Genomic DNA, 23407 nt, shown 5'->3' with positions numbered 1-23407 from the left:
TTTATTGATATGTCTTATGGCAACGATGGGATAGGAATGACCTAGGAATGGAAATGAAGCGGCCGTGGGCTCAATTAAGATGACACTCAGGAGATAATAATATGTTTTTACACATGCATGGATTTTCACGAAAATTTTTGGGAATGTTACCTACACAAAAATAGAGGTATCACGAACATTTCTTTCATAAACATTTAATCGTTTTTCAATTTTTTTTTGAAATTTTAAATTCCATATTTTTCATGAAGTTTAATTAATATGTTAATGTAAATTCGTAGTTAGGTAGATAATACTTCTTTTAAAAGCACCACGTATCGATTTTTCTGTACATAATTTATATAAGGACATATATCGTACTAAAGTTTGTGTATTTTTTTCTTTCTCTCTTCTTAATCTGTTTACCCTCCAGAGTTGGCTTTTACCTCGGACTCAGCGAGGGATCCCACCTCTACCTCCTCAACGGGAGTGTCCTGGAGCGTGAGACCTTGGGTCAGGGGATACAGCTGGGGAGGATGACCATTGCTTCGCCCAGGCAGCCTCACCTGCTATGCTGAGCAGAGGCCTTGGTGGGGATGGTCAGATTGGAAGGGATAGACAAGGACGAGGGAGGGAAGCGGCCGTGGCCTTAAGTTAGGTACTATTCCGGCATTTGCCTGGAGGAGAAGTGGGAAACCTCGGAAAATCACTTCCAGGATGGCTGAGGTGGGAATCGAACCCACCTCTACTCAGTTGACCTGCCGGGGATGAGTGGATCCCGTACCAGCCCTCGTACCACTTTTCAAATTTCGTGGCAGAGCCGGGAATCGAAGCCGGACCTCCGGAAGTGGCAGCTAATCACACTAACCACTGCACCACAGAGGCGGACTTGTGTAATTTTTACGCTCAGAAATTTTGGACTTAAATATCCTTACTACTTGAACAAATGTTGCAATCAAAAATCCCATACGCAGGTTTCTTAATATAGCTGTGATAGATATACCATATATATTTTGTTATATTTAGCAGAACATTGTGTGAGAAAAATGGGATTTAAATGTAAAATTACAATTGGCAAATAAAGCATCATTACAGTGATAAATTATTTGAATATAGTGGATTAACTTCATGACAAGAAAAAAGAAAATCCTTTCAATTTCAGTCGTTAAAAAATTTCACCACCATAACCAAAGTATCGATTCCGGAGTGTCGCTTTAAGGTACAGCCCCAGCTCTGTGACTACCCGTGTTTAATGTTACTGTGATGCCGACTTCAACCAATCAGAGACGATTTGTAATATAATAGTGTGGAAGAGTAATTACAGTACCGTGAAGTATCATTTCCCGTTGGCGTCAAGAAGGGCATCCGGTCGTAAAACAGGGCCAAATCCACATGTGCGACGCAGCTCACGCCCGCGACCCCACAGGTGTGGGAAAAGCGGTAGGAAAAGAAGAGTAAGAAGAAGAAATTAGGCTTTCCCGTACTCTTTTGAGAAGGTACGGAAAGAAGGCATAGTATGAAATAAATGCAATATGTCTGCCATCTGATCAGCGCACAAAGCAGATCTGTGAACAATGATGTAGCATGCAGTTTATGGCTTCCAGTAAATGGTTCATGCGTGTAAAATGAAATGAAAATATGTCAATCAATACTGATCTGCATTTAGGGCAGTCGCCCAGGTGGCAGATTCCCTATCTGTTGTTTTCCTAGCCTTTTCCTAAATGATTTCAAAGAAATTGGAAATTTATTGAACATCTCCCTTGGTAAGTTATTCCAATCCCTAACTCCTCTTCCTATTTGTTCTCTTGAATTCCAGCTTTATCTTCATATTGTGATCTTTCCTACTTTGAAAGACGCCATTCAAATTTATTCGTCTACTAATGTCCTTCCACGCCATCTCTCCGCTGACAGCTCCGAACAAACCACATAGTCGAGCAGCTCGTCTACTTTCTCTCAGTTCTTCCCAGCCCAAACTTTGCAACATTTTTTTAACGCTACTCTTTTGTCGGAAATCACCCAGAACAAATCGAACTGCTTTTCTTTTAATTTTTTCCAGTTCTTGAATCAGGTTATCCTGGTAAGGGTCCCATACACTGGGACCATACTCTAGTCGGGGTATTACCAGAGAATTATATGCCCTCTCCTTTACATCCTTACTACTACCCCTAACACCCTCATAACCATGTGCATAAATCTGTACCCTTTATTTAAAATCCCATTTATGTGATTACCCCATTGAAGATCTTTCCTTATATTAACACCTAAGTACTTACAATGATCTCCGAAAGGTACTTTAACCCCCATCAACGCAGTAATTAAAACTGAGATGACTTTTCCTATTTACAAAACTCACAACCTGACTTTTAACCCCGTTTATCAACATACCATTGCCAGCTGTCCATCACTCCAGGTCACGCTGCAGTTGCTCACGGTCTTGTAACTTATTTATCATTCTATAGAGAGTAACATCATCCGCAAAAAGCCTTACCTCCGATTCCATTCCTTTACTCATATCATTTATATATAAGAAAACATAAAGGTCCAATAATACTGCGTTGAGGAATTCCCCTCTTAATTATTACAGGGCCAGATAAAGCATTGCCTACTCTAATTCTCTGAGATCTATTTTCTAGAAATATAACAACCCATTCAGTCACTGTTTTGTCTAGTAAAATTGCACTCATTTTGCCAGTAGTCTCCCATGATCCACCCTATCAAATGCTTTAGACAGATCAATCGCGATATGAACTCGAGGATGCTGACCTCCCTGCAGCGTTTTGCACTGGTGCGTGCTCTAGTGCACTGTGCTACGGTCCATGTCAGAACTGGGCCAAAGGGCGAGAGAAGAACATCTCCCTGAGAAATTGAGCCCATGTTTACGTTCCATTTAGCAAGTGTATTATTTCAGAGCGGTGGAGAGAAGTTCCACTTTCCACGAAAGGAGAGGACAAGTTACGTGAGGACACTACCCAAGCAGACGTTATTTCTCGTTAAGTAAAACAAGTAACGAAATGATCACTACTTCAGAACGGTGGGAATATTCACGGTAGTGTCATACACACTAATTTGTTTTATGACGATACTTGGTCGTAGAAATCAAGCAAATATGTAACTTGACACTTCCAAATAATAATAATAATAATAATAATAATAATAATAATAATAATAATAATAAAATTAATAATTGTATGGCCTCGGCTACCCTGCTGCTGACATTTTTATTTTTATGTCATTTAAGCTGCCTGAGAAGCAGTTTCGACGTTCCGTTTTACTATATGCTACCAGATCTCCGAACAGCAAGCTATGCCATGCATCACATCTAAGCCACCAGGTTTTGAGCTCGCCAGAAAAATTTGGTGTACTCTAAACCGAATCAGACCTAATTGTGGTAGATGTGCAGACTCCCTTTATAAATGGAAGAAAATTCCATCTCCCGAGTGTAGTTGTGGTGCTGAAAGACAAACTGTTCAGCATATTATCCAAGAATGCCCTCTATCAGCCTTCTCAGGATATCCAGCCGAGTTCCTGATGGCTACTCAAAACGGTGTAAATTATATTAGAGATACCAATCTGACATTTTGACTTAATGTGTTCAAACGTGAAAATAATTTTAAAATACTTTTATTGTGATGTGATTGTAAACCATACGATAAATAAATAAATAAATAAATAAATAAATAAATAAATAAATAAATAAATAAATACCAGATCTCCTATGGATGGAGTCTGTAGAATAACACCCACGGTATCCCCTGCCTATCCTAAGGGAGCGACTAACAGGGGCCCCATGGGCTCTCAACTTGAGAGCGTGGGGGGACCTTAGGTGACTACTGGCATTGCTTCCACTTACTTGTGCCAGGATCCTCACTTTCATCTATCGTATCCGACTCTCCCTTCGGCAACTCTTGTTCTGGCCCAAGGGCTCTGAAATTTGAAGCGTGGGTTGGCGACCACGGGGCCCTCAGCTTAATCCTGGCATTGCTCCCACTTACTTGTGTCAGGCCCCTCACCTTCACCTTACCTATCCGACCTCCCTTGGTCAACTTATGTTCTTTTCTTATCCGACGGTATTAGATTTTCATGACCCTCACGTTTAGTTGCCGCTACCTTTGTTCTTCGAAGAGTCAGATCTCTTCCTTCTTTCCCTATAATAAGAGTTATATTTCCCCTTGAAGCAATAATCATCATCAACCGAGCTTAGTGGCTCACACGGTAGAGTGCTGGCGTTCTTACCTCAGGTTGGCTGGTTCGATCCCGGCTTAGTCCGGTGATACTTGAAGATCTTCAAATACAGCAGATTCCTGCCGGTACATTTACCGGCAAGTGAATGAACACCTGAAGAACAAAATTCCAATATTTCACTATCTTGAAAACTACAGTATTAGTTAGGGGGACGTAAAGTCAAAAAATATACTTCCATATGTTAAAATGCATCCTTAGAGTACTTGTTGTGAATTCTTGATATCCGATGAAAGTATTGGCTTTAAGTCGTCTTCCGGAACTCGTACTTAATTGGTATAATGCTGTTGACCCTTGCTGTCTGCACAGACTGACAATGTGCTACTTCAAACACAATACCTGTATTGTCTGTACAAAGTGTTGGACCTCATGACGACTCGGTAATGAACATCAGCCGGTTGGACGTGTAACACAGTCACATGCCGTCTCCTTCGAGTATGAAAGCTAGCGATATGCAAGGTCTTCGAAGTGAAATAGCATTAATTATTTCATGGCAGAAGCAATGAAGTAATCAATGAGGTGGAGGGAGAATGATGCAGGAGTGAATATATGACGAATATATTGGTGATCATAAATGCAACACCCTTTGTGGATAAAAATAGGCGTAGAATACACGGTACCCCTGCCCCATGTAGAGGTGGCTAGAGTGGAATATCACCCAGCTCGATAGCTGCAGTCGCTTAAGTGCGGCCAGTATCCAGTATTTGGGAGATAGTAGGTTCGAACCCCACTGTCGGCAGCCCTGAAAATGGTTGTCCGTGATTTCCCATTTTCACACCAGGCAAATGCTGGAGCTGTACCGTAATTAAGGCCACGGCCGCTTCCTTCCCACTCCTAGCCCTTTCCTGTCCCATCGTCGCCGTAAGACCTATCTGTGTCGGTGCGACGTAAAACAACTAGCCAAAAAAAAAAAAAATGGAATATCCTTGGCAGTGTTTAGCGTACTAAGGTTGAGCGCACATTGGATCCGTATTTGTTTCGCACATTACATACGACCATAGTTGTACATATGGACACGCACATTGGTTGCGAGGTCGTCCGATGCGATCGTTCAATTTTCGCTTTTTCTTACACTGTCAGCAACATGAACAACCTACTTCTGTTGGATAATTCTCTTCTGAGGCGCACAAGACGGCATCGTAGAACTGAATAGGTTAATTAATTTATCTGAAAAGGGAAGAATTAGGGGAACTCCATCATATCTGGGAAGATAAACTCGAACAAAATCACTTCGCATTATCGTCACAAAGCATGCGAATATTACTTGGACAACGGAGAAAGCAATTACAATATGACCATAGATAGCTTTCTCTACTGTTGTTGTTTGAGTCATCAGTACACAGACTGGTTTCGTGCAGCTCTTCATATTTTTATTAAATACGACATATTAAAGTATATATTTATATGACCAACAACAAAAACGGTCAATGTTCACAAGAGCTATGATATTGTAGACATTGTAAAAAGAAAGCATTATAGCCTATGTCACGGAAATTCGAGCCACAGTAAAATTGTAGAACTTAACTTGTAAACGTGTGTATGTATTCGTACAGAAATGTGCATCACTCGATGTGTAGGTGTAAATAAAAAATGTAATTGCCACTTAGCAGGCATTCGCATTGCTTCAGATATTTCCTTCCATGAATTGCGATGATATTTACAATCCCTTTAATCCTACAAGCATTTCCGATCATGTATTAACGTTATGAATTTTTCAAACATACATATATTGCTCGGAGTTCGTAGAACTGAATAGGTTACTTAATTTATCTGAAAAGGGAAGAATTAGGGGAACTCCATCATATCTGGGAAGATAAACTCGAACAAAATCACTTAGCATTATCGTCACATTATCGTCCGGCAAAATCCCAGCAAGCTGAGAACGTGATCGGACGTCGTATCTAAACGCATGTACACGCACGACTAACTCGTGTGCAGTATGTGAGTGTTCATAGCATTGTTATCGTCGGCATTGTTCGTATATATTTGCGCGTATTCGAATACGGATCCAATGCGCGTATTCACCAACGCCACTTAAATTTACTGTTATCTTATATTTCCAAAACGCGGACAGTGTCATTATCTCCGATAGCGCTCACTTCTGTATTCACCACAGAATTCATTATCTCGGTTTACCAAAACTAAGTTTTCGTTTCAATCTGAATTTGAACCTTACATTTTTCATACTGACGTACAGAAAACAAATGACTACGTGCTGTCGCCATTATCTAAATGTAAACATGTTTTTGACTTCATTCGCGGTTTGCAAATAATTTGTCACATATTGTGTCCGCTACTGATTAGAAACGGAAGCATAATGCGACTTTTCAAACGAGTGAATTGTTGTTGAATTTGGTGGCAGAAAGCATTATCATAATAGAGAATAAGAAAACAAATTACGTGGCATAATGGTAATACATTAGGGGCTGCCTGGCCGAGGCGGTAAAGGCGAGCTCGGTTTACTCCGAAGGATGTGGGTTCGAATCCCCGTCAGGTAGTCGTAAAATACACTTCCGGAGGTGCACAAATGGCCCTGAGGTTCACTCAGCCTACACCAAAAATGAGTAACAGGTTTATTCCTGGAGGCAAAGGCGGCCGGGCGTAAAGCGAACCACTCTACCCCATGAAGTGCCGAGGTTACGGTTAGTGGAAGCTTTTACCTTCCACCCCTCCAAGGGCCTTCATGGCCTGTACGGAGATGGCTTTGCTATGGTATTACATGATATGGCATATTAAGGCATCACTCCTTAACTCTTCATTAAAAAGGAATTCAGTCGTGTACCGAACAAGATATAACGGCTAGAGCCCGGATTTTTATGCATTAATAGGTTAGAATATAAACTTACTGAAGCGAGTAGCAAGTATAGTCTATCTTCACACCGATTATGCTATGAGGTTTGCATAAACATGAGGGGTACGGCCCATCAGAACCCCTAATATACACTGGCTGACAGAGCAAATGCAACACCAAGAAGGAGTGGTCAGAACTTTATGCCAATTGCAGGGTAGACTGACGTCACTGAGGTATGCTCATGATGTGAAATGCGCCGCTGTGCTGCGCACGTAGCGAACGATAAATGGGACACGGCGTTGGCAAATGGCCCACTTCGTACCGTGATTTCTCAGCCGACAGTCATTGTAGAACGTGTTGTCGTGTGCCACAGGACACGTGTATAGCTAAGAATGCCAGGCCGCCGTCAACGGAGGCATTTCCAGCAGACAGACGACTTTACGAGGGGTATGGTGATCGGGCTGAGAAGGGCAGGTTGGTCGCTTCGTCAAATCGCAGCCGATACCCATAGGGATGTGTCCACGGTGCAGCGCCTGTGGCGAAGATGGTTGGCGCAGGGACATGTGCCACATGCGAGGGGTCCAGGCGCAGCCCGAGTGACGTCAGCACGCGAGGATCGGCGCATCCGCCGCCAAGCGGTGGCAGCCCCGCACGCCACGTCAACCGCCATTCTTCAGCATGTGCAAGACACCCTGGCTGTTCCAATATCGACCAGAACAATTTCCCGTCGATTGGTTGGAGGAGGCCTGCACTCCCGGCGTCCGCTCAGAAGACTACCATTGACTCCACAGCATAGACGTGCACGCCTGGCATGGTGCCGGGCTAGAGCGACTTGGATGAGGGAATGGCGGAACGTCGTGTTCTCCGATGAGTCACGCTTCTGTTCTGTCAGTGATAGTCACCGCAGACGAGTGTGGCGTCGGCGTGGAGAAAGGTCCAATCCGGCAGTAACTGTGGAGCGCCCTACCGCTAGACAACGCGGCATCATGGTTTGGGGCGCTATTGCGTATGATTCCACGTCACCTCTAGTGCGTATTCAAGGCACGTTAAATGCCCACCGCTACGTGCAGCATGTGCTGCGGCCGGTGGCACTCCCGTACCTTCAGGGGCTGCCCAATGCTCTGTTTCAGCAGGATAATGCCCGCCCACACACTGCTCGCATCTCCCAACAGGCTCTACGAGGTGTACAGATGCTTCCGTGGCCAGCGTACTCTCCGGATCTCTCACCAATCGAACACGTGTGGGATCTCATTGGACGCCGTTTGCAAACTCTGCCCCAGCCTCGTACGGACGACCAACTGTGGCAAATGGTTCACAGAGAATGGAGAACCATCCCTCAGGACACCATCCGCACTCTTATTGACTCTGTACCTCGACGTGTTTCTGCGTGCATCGCCGCTCGCGGTGGTCCTACATCCTACTGAGTCGATGCCGTGCGCATTGTGTAACCTGCATATCGGTTTGAAATAAACATCAATTATTCGTCCGTGCCGTCTCTGTTTTTTCCCCAACTTTCATCTTCGAACCACTCCTTCTTGGTGTTGCATTTGCTCTGTCAGTCAGTGTATATGTTAGTCTCGCTACAGTATGGAAGAGCGGTGGCCTACACTTCCTACTAACCAAATTAGTTTGCAATCTAACCTGTTACTGCATAAAAATCCGGGCTTTACGGATTATAAGCTATAATGAAGAATTCATCTTAGGCCTACCTATGTGTTGGGAACACCAGGTTATGTTCGATTGTGGATAAGACTCACAGTGTCGAAGCTTTAGGTAACCTAAAATGTGTCTCAAAAAATAACTTTTATCGTAGTCCTGAAAGTATTTAGTGCATTCTTTTGTATCCACCTAGGTCGTTTCATTACGTAATCTTGGTTATATTCCTCGCCGCTGTGATTTTCAGTTAAATGTTCCAGCCGTCTACGAGCTGCCATCTTGAAAGGCTACCCGCCAACCTTTGAAAATCCACAGCCTGTTTCCAGACATTTGGCCGGGTCAGGAATGGAATGAATGAAGCCCCATCTATTGGCGATGATAGGAATTGTGCCGGCTACCGAAGCCTGTCGCACTCCTCTGGGGCAATGATTAATAAATGACAGATGAAATTAAATTATATTGGAGAGTGTTACTGGAATGAAATATGACAGGGAAAATCGGAGTATCCTGAGGAAGACCTGTCCCGCCTCCACGTTGTGCTGCATAAATCTCACATGGATTGACCGGGATTTGAACCACGGAACCCAGTGGTGAGAGGCCGGCGCGCTGCCGCCTAAACCACGGAGTCTACCGGCCAAACTTTCTCCGGTAAAATTTTAAACTGAGGTAATGTTGTTGGTGAATACAAATGTATCTGTTATCTCGGTTTTCTTAGCTTTAAACCAAGAGGAAATATTTTACTCGCATTGGTGAATGCGGGTCTAAATAGTTCTGTCGCTGTACCTGGTCATATACAGGGTGTTTCTAAATTCCCATTACAGACTTTGAGGGCTTGCAGTGGGGACCAAGACGGTGAAATTTATTATAGGAACGTGTGTCTGGAAACGTACCGTCTTCCCGCCATCCGCAAAAAACCACCACAGCGCACGTTCACAGCTCTGTCCGACTCCTGTTGCTTGTCGTCTGGGTAGAATTACAGGTGGAGATCGATGCGATGACCACCGACGTCAACACAGACACGGTACCCCTGTACCATGTTCTCATACACACAATCACCAATCTCTGCTCCTCCAACATGCGCCGCAGCCATAACCCACGCCATTAGATCTTCCTCAGATTCCACAAGAGTCTCGAAAATTAAGTTTTCATGTGACCCCACAGGTAGTAGTCTAGCGGTGTCAAGTCGGGTGAACGTGCAGGCCAAGCAATCGGGCCACCACGACCTATCCACTATTGCCCAAATGTATGGTGCATATGAATTATTGTACGTACAACTTACTGCTGTGTACGTAGTCTGTACTGTAGAATGAACGAAAATCACAAGTACAACAGCAGGTACAACACATCTCCGTGCGGTTCACACCCTCAACTGAATGACATGGAATGTCAGCAAACCTGTAGGGGTATGAGACATCACGTGATCGTTCAAAGACGTACGTACTCTAGTCAGTGGCACGTGCAATGCAGGAGATTTGAACATGTGCTTTGGTGGTTTTTTTACAGGTAGCGGGAAGACGGTACGTTTCCGGACACAAGTTCCTATGCTAAACCTGGTCCCCGCTGCAAGCCCTTAAAGTCTGTAATGGGAATATAGAAACACCTTGTAAATCAGGTAAATCTGTAACTTAAATCTTCCACTATTACATTCGTACAACTTGCGTTGAGGTTTACCGCCTGTGGGTTTTTGTTCAGAGATGCCGAAATTTTGTATTTTGTTCCTTGGCACAGGCCATTGCTAAGTTATGAGCAGTAATGACATTCGGAGCACGACTAATGTATCTGGATGTCATGAAGGGCGATGCTCATAGGGTCAGTTGTGCTGCGATAGAACGTTCTGGCTTAGTGAGGAAAGAAATTAAAAACTATTCACTACGTCTTGTCTTGCCTAATACGCCTCAGTATAGTTCAACAATCAACTTTTTGCTGTTTCCTTATCTAATAACTCCATAACCTTCGCTGGTACTGTTTGAGGATCCAACCAAACTCCAGGCTGATAACGAAACATCTAGATTCTAGCATTCTATCTAAATGCTTGGATTAACTTCCATTGTGCCCTTGACTGAGTTGGCATTGGTTATACCAGGCTTCTCACTCCCATCGTCCCAATTTCACCTCCTTTTTACTTTATTGTTTAATGTTTAAAGTTACAGGTTTGTCGGTGACGCTGTAAAAGGAAAGGGATGTAACTAAGAAGGAAGTAGCCGTGCTGTTAATTAAGTTGTAGCCCCACCATTTGCTACGTGTAGAAATAGGAAACCACTGTAAAAAATATTCAGGCTTCCCAGCAGCAGACTTCCGTGCTATCAATTTGAACTGATCTAGCTCTCTGTTCACCACATTGTAAGTATTCGGATTTCCGTACATTACGCCACAGCCCGCACTCATCCAATGGTGTTTTCCACTATTACATCAGCTGTTTGAGACCATGGCGAAATTCACTGGCGACCATGATATCGTCAGCAAAATCAATGTCCAAGTTTGTGATGGCTCCAGCTCTTCAGTGATAGTGTTATACTTGTAGGGATATGGTTATCTCATTCTTCAACTTACAACAATAATCACCGCTGCCTTTCAACGTGGTAGCGTGAGCTGGTGACCACGGAGATCCCAGTTGAATCTCCCTGTGGGTGGGGGCACTAGAATAACACCCGCGGTATCCCCTACCTGTCGTACGAGGTGGCTAGAAGGGTCCCAGAGGCTCTGAACTTTGGAGCGTGTATCGACGACCACGGGGCCCTTATCTGAGTTCTGGCATTGCTTTTACATACGGTACCAGTCAAAATTTAGGACCACATTAAAAAATCATGAAGTGTCATCTAGAACATAAATTGTGCTACTAGACCTCTGTACTTTTTCCTGAACTCTCGCATCTAATATGGTATATGACGCGTGATTTCATTGATTTACGCCAATTATTGTACACGTTATACATTTTAACTGTTCGAAGGTCACAACAGAAAGTCAACATTTTTGGAAATATTATGTACTATATACTCTAATTGGTTGCAAGTATCTTTTTTTTTTTTTTTTTGCTAGGCGCTTTACGTCGCACCGACACAGATAGGTCTTATGGCGACGATGGGATAGGAAAGGCCTAAGAATTGGAAGGAAGCGGCCGTGGCCTTAATTAAGGTACAGCCCCAGCATTTGATTGGTGTAAAAATGGGAAACCACGGAAAACCATCCTCAGGGCTGCCGATAGTGGGATTCGAACCTACTATCTCCCGGATGCAAGCTCACAGCCGCGCGCCTCTACGCGCACGGCCAACTCGCCCGGTGGTTGCAAATATCACCACCAAGATTTTTTGGTAGACATAGAAATAGATGGGGGTCATTTTAGTTTAAATATAAAAGTTCCAATAATATCCAGCACCAGTTTTTTGCGTGGTTTTTTTTCCGAACCAGCGCCAAAATCGTTTATTTTTTCTTTGTCTTTGTCATGTATGGCTCAAGGTCTCAGGGCGAGCTATAAGCGTCAGACTTATCTGCCCTGATAGTTTAATTTGCACTCTGCGAATTGCATCAAAGAACACATCATTTCTGATGCCGATAGCTCACACTGAGACCTATGACAAGAACAAGGAAAAATTGACCATTTAACGCTGGTTTGAAAAAATAAATAAACGCACAATAATCAGTGCCGCATTTTTTCGGAATGTTTATATTTAAACTAAAATGACTCCCAAAATTGTTGCTAAGTCTACAAAAGAATCTTGGTGGTGATACTTGAAAGAAATTAGGGTATATAGTACATATTTTTTCCAAAAATGTTGACTTTCTGACGTGACCTTCCAACTGTTAAAAATGTATAACTTATACAGTACTTGGCGTAAATCAATGAAGCAAGAGCGATATTGGTACGTCTGAAGACCAGGACTGTCGATTAGAGGAAAGGAGCTCCGTAGATAATTTACATTATAAGCATTGAGTCACAGACACACATCAAGGCCATAAGAACTGTTGACTATTACATAGTGTCCTTTATATTGATGCCTATTTTTTCTATCCTTCTAGAAATACAACGTCAAACCGTCTATTAACAAGGGGATTTCTTTCAAATCTATCTTCCTCATAATGTTACATTCGACTTACTATTCACAATAAGCCTGTTTAAAAAAAAGAGCATAACATGACGTCAAAACACACATCGATAGGAAATGTAATGTTTGTTATAATATACACTCTAACTATGTTTTAGGTAGAAAACTACAAATGAAGAGAAAACAATCCGCATTCAATATCACTGATATTTAGTTGCTTGTCCTTAGCATGCATTGCACGTCTTTCCATTCAAATATAATTGTGTTCATTACGGAAGGTCCTTAGAAATTCAGATTTGAATCATTAATTGATCGAATACGGTGATATAATACCTTCAGTAAGATTTCAATACGGAATTTCATAAGGCCGTAGTTAAACATGTGCATTATTTTCACTCAGAACCACTTTCTCTCGATGTTTCAGCTTCAGAAGTACAATCTCAGGCATTCGTTCTGGCTTTATACTCTTCCGTTCTCATACTCATCCATGACGATCAATACACATCGCAAAGGATCCACACTCTGAAGAAATGAATCCTCACACCTAGTTATTACTTCTGCTCCGGGTTAGAAAAGATCCAGGGTATCCTCTGTAGGTCGTTGGGAGCTACTAAAAAGGGTAACTCTCAGATGCACTTCCCCCTGTGGGTGCGGGCGGTAGAATAACACCCACTGTATTCCCTACATATCGTAGGAGGCGACCAAAAGGGGCCCCGGGAGTCCTGAACTTTGGAGCGTGGGTTGGCGACCACGTGAGCCAAAGCTGAGTTCTGGCTTTGTTTCCACATACTCGCATCAGGCTCCTGAATTTCATTTATCTTATCCGACCTCTCTTGGTCAATTCTTGTTCTTTCATGACTCCAAAGGTATTAGGTTTGCGAATCCTAGCGAGCCTTTCATTTTCAAGCCCTTCGTGGCCCTTGTCTTTCTTTGGCCGATATCTTCATTTTCCGAAGTGTCGGATCCCTTCCATTTCTTCTCTCTGATTAGTGTTATATAGAGGATGGTTGCCTAGTTGTACTTCCTCTTAAAACAATAATTACCACCACCACTCTCAGATGCACTCAACTTTGAAGTGTGGACTGGCAATCACGAGGCCGCTAGTTGAGTCCAGCTTCCAATCTACCTAGCTCTTTACTTTCATCTTTCTTACCAGACCGCCTTTGGTCCAATCTTGTCCTCTACCTACCCCAATGGTATTAAGTTTGAGAGGGCTAGACAGTGTTTCATTTTCACGCACTTTATGACCTTTCTCATAATCCTTCTAATACCCACTTTTACGAAAGTTAGGGCCTCTTCCATTTCTTCCTGTGATTAGTGTGAACTGGGGATGGTTGCCCAATTGAACTTCGCCGTAAGTCAAGTCAATACTCTCCTCCAGTACTTCCAGCTACAGGGGCTCTTGACTTGGGAGCGTGTGTTGGCGACGTACTTGAACCAGGCTCCTCACATTCATCTATCCTATCCGACCTATCTTGGTCAATACTTGTTCGTTTCCGACCCCGACGGTATTAGAGCATTCGAGGCCTAGAGAGTCTTACATTTTCATGACGTTCGTGGCCCTTGTCTTTCTTTGGCCGATACCTTCATCATTCGAAGTGTCGGACCCCTCCATTTTTTTCTCCCTGATTAGTGTTATAGAGATAATGGTTGCCAAGTTGCACTTCCTCTTACAAAAATAATCACCACCACCAACAGCAACACCACCGCCACTGCCGTCGTCGTCGTCAGCGTGGGTTGGCAACCACGGTAACCCCTAGTTGAGTACATCATTGCTTCCATTTACTTGTGCCAGTCTCATAGCATTTATGTTTCCCACGTGATCTCCCCTAGTCAAGTCTTGCCCGACACCTTAGCGGCCCTTTCGTTTCTTTCGCCGATAACGTCATTCGGAGGTTGTACTTCTTCATCTTTTCTTAATAATAATGTTATTGGTTTACCGTCCCACTAACTATTTTTACTGTTTACGGAGACGTCGATATATCGAGATCCCGCGAGTTCTTTAAAATTCCGGTAAATCTCTACGGACATTGAGGCTGATGTATTTAAGCACCCTTTAATTTCCAGCGGCCTGAGCCGAGATCGAACTCGCCAACTTGAGTTCAGAAGGCAAGCGTTCTACCGCCTGAGCTATCCAGTCCGGCCTTCTTTTCTTCTCATATGAGGTAAGAGTGGAACATGAGCAAGTTACATGTCCACTTAAACAATAATTAGTGTTGTAACAACGTTGACATCACGCACTGCCCCCACTCCTCCATCCAGGCATTCTGTAACAGAGCGGGAGTCGACAACGAGCAGTGATACTCCCCCGCCTCGAGACGTAGGTTGCCCGGTTGAAAGAATGCCCTCCACTCCTTTCTCAACCCACACAACTCTCCTGGCCAGAGAGTAGGCGTTATCTACTAGGTGGCCCGCCCCTCTCTTTCAGGAAGGGGAATGAAAACTTTTGATGATGATGATGATAATGAAAAAGAAGAATCTGAGACAGAAGTAGCTCTACTCTCGCACTGCTAGCTCGTGCGACTTCATGCGGGAAACCTATTATGATTTCCCCGGGGGTTTCGAATCTGGATGTACTTAAAAGCATGTAAATAATCGTTATCCCCTTACTATATCTCTTTCTCCTAACATTATTTGTTTTCAATGATTCATAAAATTTTCCGATGTTCTGTGTGCGGATTTTGGGTCATAAGGTTTCATAAACTCAATAAAACGATTCCTAGTCTGTGGAAAGGAACAACATACGAGAAGAAGAATTATTGGAAAGAAAGATTTTTAGGAAGAAAGTCTTACAAATGGGAGGATTCCAAGGGAGGAAGGAAAAGAAAACAGGCACAAAGTGAACTGAAGACAGTGAAACAATGAAAGAGTACTGCAAGAAAAGGAAAGAACAACTACGGAGGAAGAACTGAAATTGTAACGTGGTCTTTACAAGGCCGCAACGCAAGAAGAAGGAGAAGATTCACAGTCTGGTGAATTAATCATTCCTCCTTGGACCAGGAAGCACGAAAGCCTTAATAATGGGGAGGTGCGTTACAGCATTCCTACGATCGACTGGAAGGGCGGTAAAAGTCCATGGTTTCTCGAAAGATCTTCCTGAAACTCCATTTACCTCACTTCTCAAAGTTGAGCAGGCTACCACTACTGTACTTTGGTGTCATATCTGTCTCGTCTAACTACGTAACCTTGATCGCCAGTCGGTTTGGATTCATTGCCTAGTATGATAAGCCATACTTCTCGAAAATGCTGTAATGCAATAGATGTTTTTCTGTGATTTCGCACCATTTTCACACCAGGACCTAGACCTTAGTTAAACCATTGTGACTTCCTTCCCAGTTATACTTCTGTCCTATCTCATCGTCACCATAAGATTCGCCTCAGTCGACCCCCTGTGGGTGGGGGCGGTAGAATAACACCCACGACACCCCTGCCTACCGTAAGAGGCGACTAAAAGGGGCGTCAGTGACTTTCAACTTTAGAGCGTGGGTTGGCAACAACGGGGCTCTTAGCTGAGTCCTGGTATTGCTTCCACTTGTGCCAGGCTCCTCACTTTCAACTATCTTATCCGACCTCCCTTGGTCAACACTTATTCTTTTCCGACCCCGACGGGATTAGAGCATTCGAGGTCTAGGGAGTCTTTCATTTGCACGCTCTTCGTGGCCCTTGTCTTTCTTTGACCGATAACTTCATGCTTCGAAATGTCAGATCCCTTCCATTTTTTTCTTTCTGATTAGTGTTATATAGAGGAGGGTTGCCTAGTTGGACAGTACATTCTTTTAAAACAATAGTCACCAATCAACCAACCACTCGCCTCAGTCGGTGCGATGTAAAACCAATAGCAAGGAACTGTATCACAGTACAGTGGCTTACTGCGGCACATCTTCTTCTTTACGACAACGGCTTTATGAGTGAGATAGTGCAGCCAGCAGTATGCAAGTTCAACACCTTACCTAAGTGAGACCGTGACATAGTCAAACCTTGGCAGAGCTAGACGTGGAAAAGCTTGCTAGGAAGAAGAATACTTTGTGCAAAACGTGAAAGTTTTTCTCCATCGTAGCAAGTATCCAAATATCACTAAAACTGACGACTTCCATCCTCAATTTTACATAAAAGATGTACAGTAAGTTAACATGTACAGTACGTAAATTAATGAAATCGACAGAAAGGTAATAAAAAAGTAGATAAATCAGAGGAATTATAACGCGAGAAATCGTTACAGACACCACTAAAACACCCGTAGAAATCATTCAAAAAATTCCCATTTTCCTAGGCAAAGGCCCATAAAGTAACGACTGTTGGAAAAACCGGTCGTCAAAATTAACCGTCAAAGTCACAAAGTTCAGTCGATCACGTGAAAAAAGAGACAAATCCAATTACCAAATTCAGTCATATACACGTCAGTATTATCTACAACCACCTCCTCCAGTGAGTAATGATGACGGAACTCTAACTTAACCTGCCACTACAAGTGCTTTCCGTCTAACCAGAACCACAGCCGACTTGATGCGTCGCTCTAGCCAGCTCGGAGCGCAGCGAGGGATCCAGTCGGCCGTGCCAGAACGAAATTCGTTATATTAGCACCCACGTAAAGACATAGGCCATCAGCGTGCCAAGCGGAGAAGAGCGGGCTGAGGAGAATGCTACAGGGGCGACAGCATGACGTCAATGTTTTTCAACGATAACTACCCAGTAATTACCATCAAAGGTCAGTTCTTTAGAATTCCACCAAACTTAAAAGTATGAAGCATATGTATCTGATGACAGTTAACGTTATTTTTCAATTGTATAGCTTCTTAAATTCTTGCAGGCTAATTCCACTAATCTCATTAGGTTTTTTTTTTTTTTTTGGATGCTCCGATTCGATTCCCGGTACTGCCAGAAATCTAAGATGGGCAGGATGGCTGGTATGTGGTTAAAATCGTACATGCAGTTTACCCCATTCAGAGCTGCACCACCTCAGGACGACTACACGAATTTACTTTGTCCGCCATCATCGGAAGGTCTGCCTTACAAGGGAATCACAAGGCTAGAAATAGCCACGGGGAATTATTACTGAATTGTCATTTTTATAGTATCTGGCAAGAATATATAATCCTACATCCTCGATATCCCATCTTGTAGCAGAACCTATGACTTCCAACAGAATTTCTTCGTCATGAATAAAATCTATTCGATCTGTGATCAAATGACTTCTAAAATAGTGTTTTTATTGCGAGCTTAGCGGAAAGACACAAATTTTATTTGTTTTCTTTGCCCCTAAACACACGAATGGAATGCAAGGTATCAGCTGTGCTATGCGTGTTACAAATAATTCTAAAATAAAACTTTACTTCTTGGCTTGGGAGAGTATCTAGTACAAACATATTTTTATGAATCAACCATAGGAATGTGTATCATTTACTGAATAGTTTCATTTATTTCAGTATTTAATTACATTATTGTTGTTTTCAATATTCATCATTATTTTAATGAACCTAAATATTTGACGTTTAGCTTAAGTCTTAAATTTAGGTTAAATTATGTCAGTTTCTAATACTATTTTATTTTGTTATTTATTTAAATTTTAGTAATTTTCAGTTTATTTTAATTATAACTATCTTAATTGTTTTAGATTGTAAACTTTGTAGGTAAGTGTATGAAAGGGCCTAGAGCCCTAATTTCGCCACTGAACAAGGCACTAACAAATAATTAAATCAAAATAAATAAATAAATAAATAATGTATAAACTATACGTACAATAATAATTCAGAAAATTCATTCACCCATTCTCGTCCAATGGCGCATACTACTGTCACTTGCACCATATTCATAAAGATGCAATGACAGACATTGTGCATCCAAAGTCAGAAATGTGTTTCTATTATTACCGATTTATTTCTATTATGATATTCTCTAATTTGTTACTGCGTTACCAGGTAGTACCAGTGCGTTTCTTATGCCATATCCCCCTGTGGGTCTGGGCGGTAGAAATACACCCACAGTATCCCCTGCTTATCGTAAGAGGCGACTAAAAGTGGCCCCAGGGGTGCGTAACTTGGGAGCGTGGGTTGGCGACTACTGGGCCCTCAGCTGAGTCCTGGCATTGCTTCCACTTACTTGTGCCAGGTTCCTCATTTTCACCTATCCTATCCGACGTCCCTTGGTCAACTCTTGTTCTTTTCCGACCCCGACGGTATTAGAGGCCCTTCGTGGCCCTATATCCTTCCTAGCTGTCCTCTCTTGGCTAATTGTTCTTTTCTGACTTCGATAGTATTAGGTTCACAAGGCCTAAGAAGTCTTTCATCTTCACACCACTTTACGTTCCCTGTTCTTTTCTACACCCTCATACTTCGAAGTCTCCGACCTATTTTTATCTGATTCTTTCTTATTAGATTTAGGAGGTAGTTATTAAGTCGTTGTACTTCCCCGTAAAAAATAATCTCTACCATCACATTATCTTCCCTACCTGACCACTTTTAGTAGACTCTAGTTCTCCTTCGACTGTGATAAAATTCATATTGTTAATAGTAATCTATGTTATTCATCTTAAGAAATCAGTTAAAATAAATATATAGTAGAAAAGTTTAAGTATTTGGGAGAACTGATCCAACCCAATGGACTAGATAAGGAGGCAAACAAGGAAAAAGCTAGAAAACTGGAACTGGCCTACAGGCTGACACAGGTACAATAAACGGGCAATATCCTACAAAGCCAAAATTAAACACTAGAACGTTGTTGTAAAACCAGAGGGGCTGTACGGTTCAGAATGCCTTATCTTAAATAAGAAAGGGTAACTGAAAGAAATCGAGAAGAAGGAAAGGAAAATTCTGAGGAAAATTCTTGGACCTCAGAACACGACCGATGGGAACATGGAGGTAAAGGAGAAATGAGGATCTCTACAAGTATTCCGTAAAGTACACGAAGACTGAAATTTTATGGACATCTCGTCAGAATGAATGATAACCGCCTGACTAAAAGAATATTTAAATATATAATTGGATTGAGGAGGACAACGAAATGGGTGGAGGAGGTTAAGAAGGACGCAGAAGAAATTAAAATAATACCAGAATTGATCCTCAACAGAAAGAAGTTCAGAACTCGAGTAGATGACGACAAATTCCAGGCCCAAATTTGTACTCGTAATACCTGAGGAGCAGCGAAAAATAAGGAGTGAACGAATGAAGAAGTTCTGGGAAGAGAAAAGAAGAAGACTGGCCAGAAAGCATTAAGTTTCACGCGGTCCGCAGTTGGCCGAATTCGGAAGCAAGAAGTAGAAATATATAGTACTCACGGCTATATACGTGAAACTATGCTGCTGTTCCACTTTAATTATTTACTGAATTTATTTTGTATAAATTCCATTCGTGTATTTTTCTCTCGAGACCTGGAAGTAGCGATCTTCTCTCCTGCTGACTAGGTACTTATCTGAGGACTGTATAATATGCCTTGTAGCTTCATGGGCTCGAAGAAGAAGTTTACTTAAGGGAATTTTCTGGTTTTTGCGATAAGTAATTTTAGAGAGACAATTCGTTGGATACGTACATTTTTTGTTGTCTTTTGAACACTCTCACACCGAAGTAATTATAATATTCTAAAATGAACTAAGAAACTTCATATTGTGTTCATTTTCCCTATACCATAAGGAATATACCGTTCACATACCATTCTTATATCAATGTAGCCTATCACTTAAAATTCTCTCTGCGTAGAGCTATCTTTAAAGACGGATTATATAAATGATGAAGTCATTGTGGAGGACAGGTGATACCGTGGGATGGAATGCGGGTGACACATCTTACTTGGCACTGGGCGATTGAACACACAACACAGCTTCACAGTGCTGGAATCTCAGGAGAAAATACCACACAGGTCGGCAGTCTAGATCTCGTTAACGGACCGTGAGATCACAAAGACATGAGCCACCTATTGCCAGGCTAAGAATGTTACTACTCAGTAGGTCCACATGCTATACGACCTCAACATTTGTTTCGGTGCGAGTTGTGCTGAAATGCCATAATAATTCGTTTGTAGCGGTCACCTTCGAAACCCCTGTGCGTGGGGGTGGCAGAATATATCCTGTCTGTCGTAAAGGGTGACTTCAAGAGGACCAGTGACTCTCAACTTGGGAGCGTACTTTGGTGACGAAGGTTCACCTAGTGAGTCTGGCATCCCCCTGTGGGTGGGGGCGGTAGAATAGCATATACGGTATCCCCTGCCTGTTGTAAGAGGCGACTAAAAGGGACCCAGGGGTTCTCAATTTAGGAGCGTGGTTGTCGACCACGGGGACCTTAGCTGAGTCCTGATATAGATTCCACCTATCTCGATAGCTGCAGTCGCTTAAGTGCGGCTAGTATCCGGTACTCGAGGGATAGTGGGTTCGAACCCCACTGTCGGCAGCCCTGAAAATGGTTTTCCTTGGTTTCCCATTTTCACACCAGGCAAATGCTGGGGCTGTTCTTTAATTAAGGCCACGACCGCTTCCTTCCCACTCCCGGGCCTTTCCTCTCCCATCGTCGCCATAAGACCTGTCTATGTCGGTGTGATGTAAAAACAACTTGTAGACATTGCTTCCACTTCCTTCTGCAAGGCTCCTCACTTTCATCTATCCTATCCGACCTCCCACAGTCTACTCCTGTTCTTTCCCGACCGCGAGGGTGTTAGGTTGCCGAGCCCTAGGGAGTCTTTCATTTTCACGCCCTTCGTGGCCCTTGTCTTCCTTTGGCCGATGTCTTCATTTTTCGAAGTGTCGGACCACTTCCATTTTTTCTCTCTGATTAGTGTTATATTGAGGATGATTACCTAGTTGTACTTCCTCTTAAAACAATAATCACCACCAACACATGTATTGGTTAATGCGACTAGCTGTTATCCCTTGAGGCCCAGGTTCGATTCTCGGCTCTGCCACGAAAATTGATAAGTCGTACGAAGGCTGGAACGGGGTCCACTCAGCCTCGGGTGGTCAACTGAGTAGAGGGGTGTTCGATTCCAACATCAGTCATCCTCAAATTGATTTTCCATGGTTTCTCACTTTTCCTTCAGGGAAATGACAGGATGGTACCTAACTTAAGGCCACGGCCACTTCCCTCTTCCTTCTCAATCTCTTCCAATCTTCCCATCCCCCAAAGCGCCTGTTCAGCATAGCAGGTGAGGCCACTTTGGCGAGGTACTAGTCCTCCTTCCCATTTGTATCATAGACCCAAAGTCTCACGCTCCAGGACACTGCCCTTGCGGTGGTAGGGGTGGGATCCTTTGCTGAGTACGAGGGAAAACAACTCTGGAGGGTAAACGGATTAAGAAAAAGAAAGAAAGAAAGAAAGAAAGAAAGAAAGAAAGAAAGAAAGAAAGAAAGAAAGTAAGTGTCTGTACTTTGGTCAAAATTTTCACTAACTATACTGTTGTGAAGCCCCGTTCCCTCGCCTTAATCCAACTGCTATCTCCTCCCGGGTCGAGCTTACTTTTGTATTAGTAACAGACTCAAGTGTAGGCCCTACTTACCGGGATTATTGGCCGAAGCAACGGGACGCCACGAGATGATGCAACCTGTCAAATTTAAATCCTGTATTAATAGAATAAATAAATGTATTATGTGTCCAATTCCTTGGATGAATGGTCAGCATACTCCCCTTCATTTCAGAGGGTCCCGGATTAGATTCCCGACTGGGTCGGGGATTTTAATCGCTTCTGATTAATTCTTCTGGCCCGGGGACAGGTGTTTGTTCTAACTCTCTCCCCTTCATATTCAGACAACACACCACACATACACGCAATAGTGATTATATCCCTTCATAAGGTTGGCGTCAGGAAGTGTATCCGGCCGTTAAACAGGGCCAAATCAACATATGCGACGCAGTTCACACCCAGATAGGTGTGGAAAAAGCGGGAGAAAAAGAAGAAAAAGAAGAAATGTATTTTTATTTATGTGAATAGGAGACAGGTCCTTGGCAAATCAAAACGGTATTTGTGTTCACTACAATATATCGATATACAAAATGTCTCGAATGTACTCACTCGTCGATTGTCAGTAACTCATGTACTCAGTTTTTATTGACAACAAATACAATGTCCTTTAGAATATGTGGAATGATTTCAATTGAAGAAAACAAATTTACTGCACCGTTCTTCTTTGCAAATGTTTACATTGACCACAATCATTGTCCGGACAGAGCTGATAATGTGACGAATGGAATCACAAACTGTTTGAGGCAATTCATTTGGAATTTGGGGACATTGTCTTTTAATATCCTGTTGCAACGCACGGACTGTTACTGGTTTTGTGACATAAACTTTATCCTTGTCGTACCCCATAAGAGGAAGTCAAGTTTGGCGAACGCGGGGGAAGGGGGGGGGGGGTGTATTCGACATTTCCTCTTTACCCAATCCATCTTTCCGGAAACGTTGCGTCGAGATAGGCCCATACTTCATTACGGTAGTGGGGAGATGCTCCATCTCGTTGGAGTTACTGACAGTGGAAGAGTGAGTACATTTTTGGGACACCCTATACATCACACTCGTAGAGCTTCCAGTGAGTTACGTGGAGAGCAGCTGCTAATTCGCTTGATTATAGTGGCTGTTCACTGGAAGGCCTGCGACCAACCTTGGTAACGATTGCAGCTACCCAGAGATTCAAACCTTGCAATATTTTGTCCTCAAGAAAAGTAATGGGAGTCGTGTTACCTACAACCAAGGCACATCCTCAAGGGAAGTAAAACTAAAGATTTGAAGGTGA

Source organism: Anabrus simplex, chromosome 4, assembly GCF_040414725.1.
Source record: "Anabrus simplex isolate iqAnaSimp1 chromosome 4, ASM4041472v1, whole genome shotgun sequence".
Lineage (NCBI taxonomy): Eukaryota > Metazoa > Arthropoda > Insecta > Orthoptera > Tettigoniidae > Anabrus > Anabrus simplex.
Note: the sequence above shows the minus strand (reverse complement) of the source record.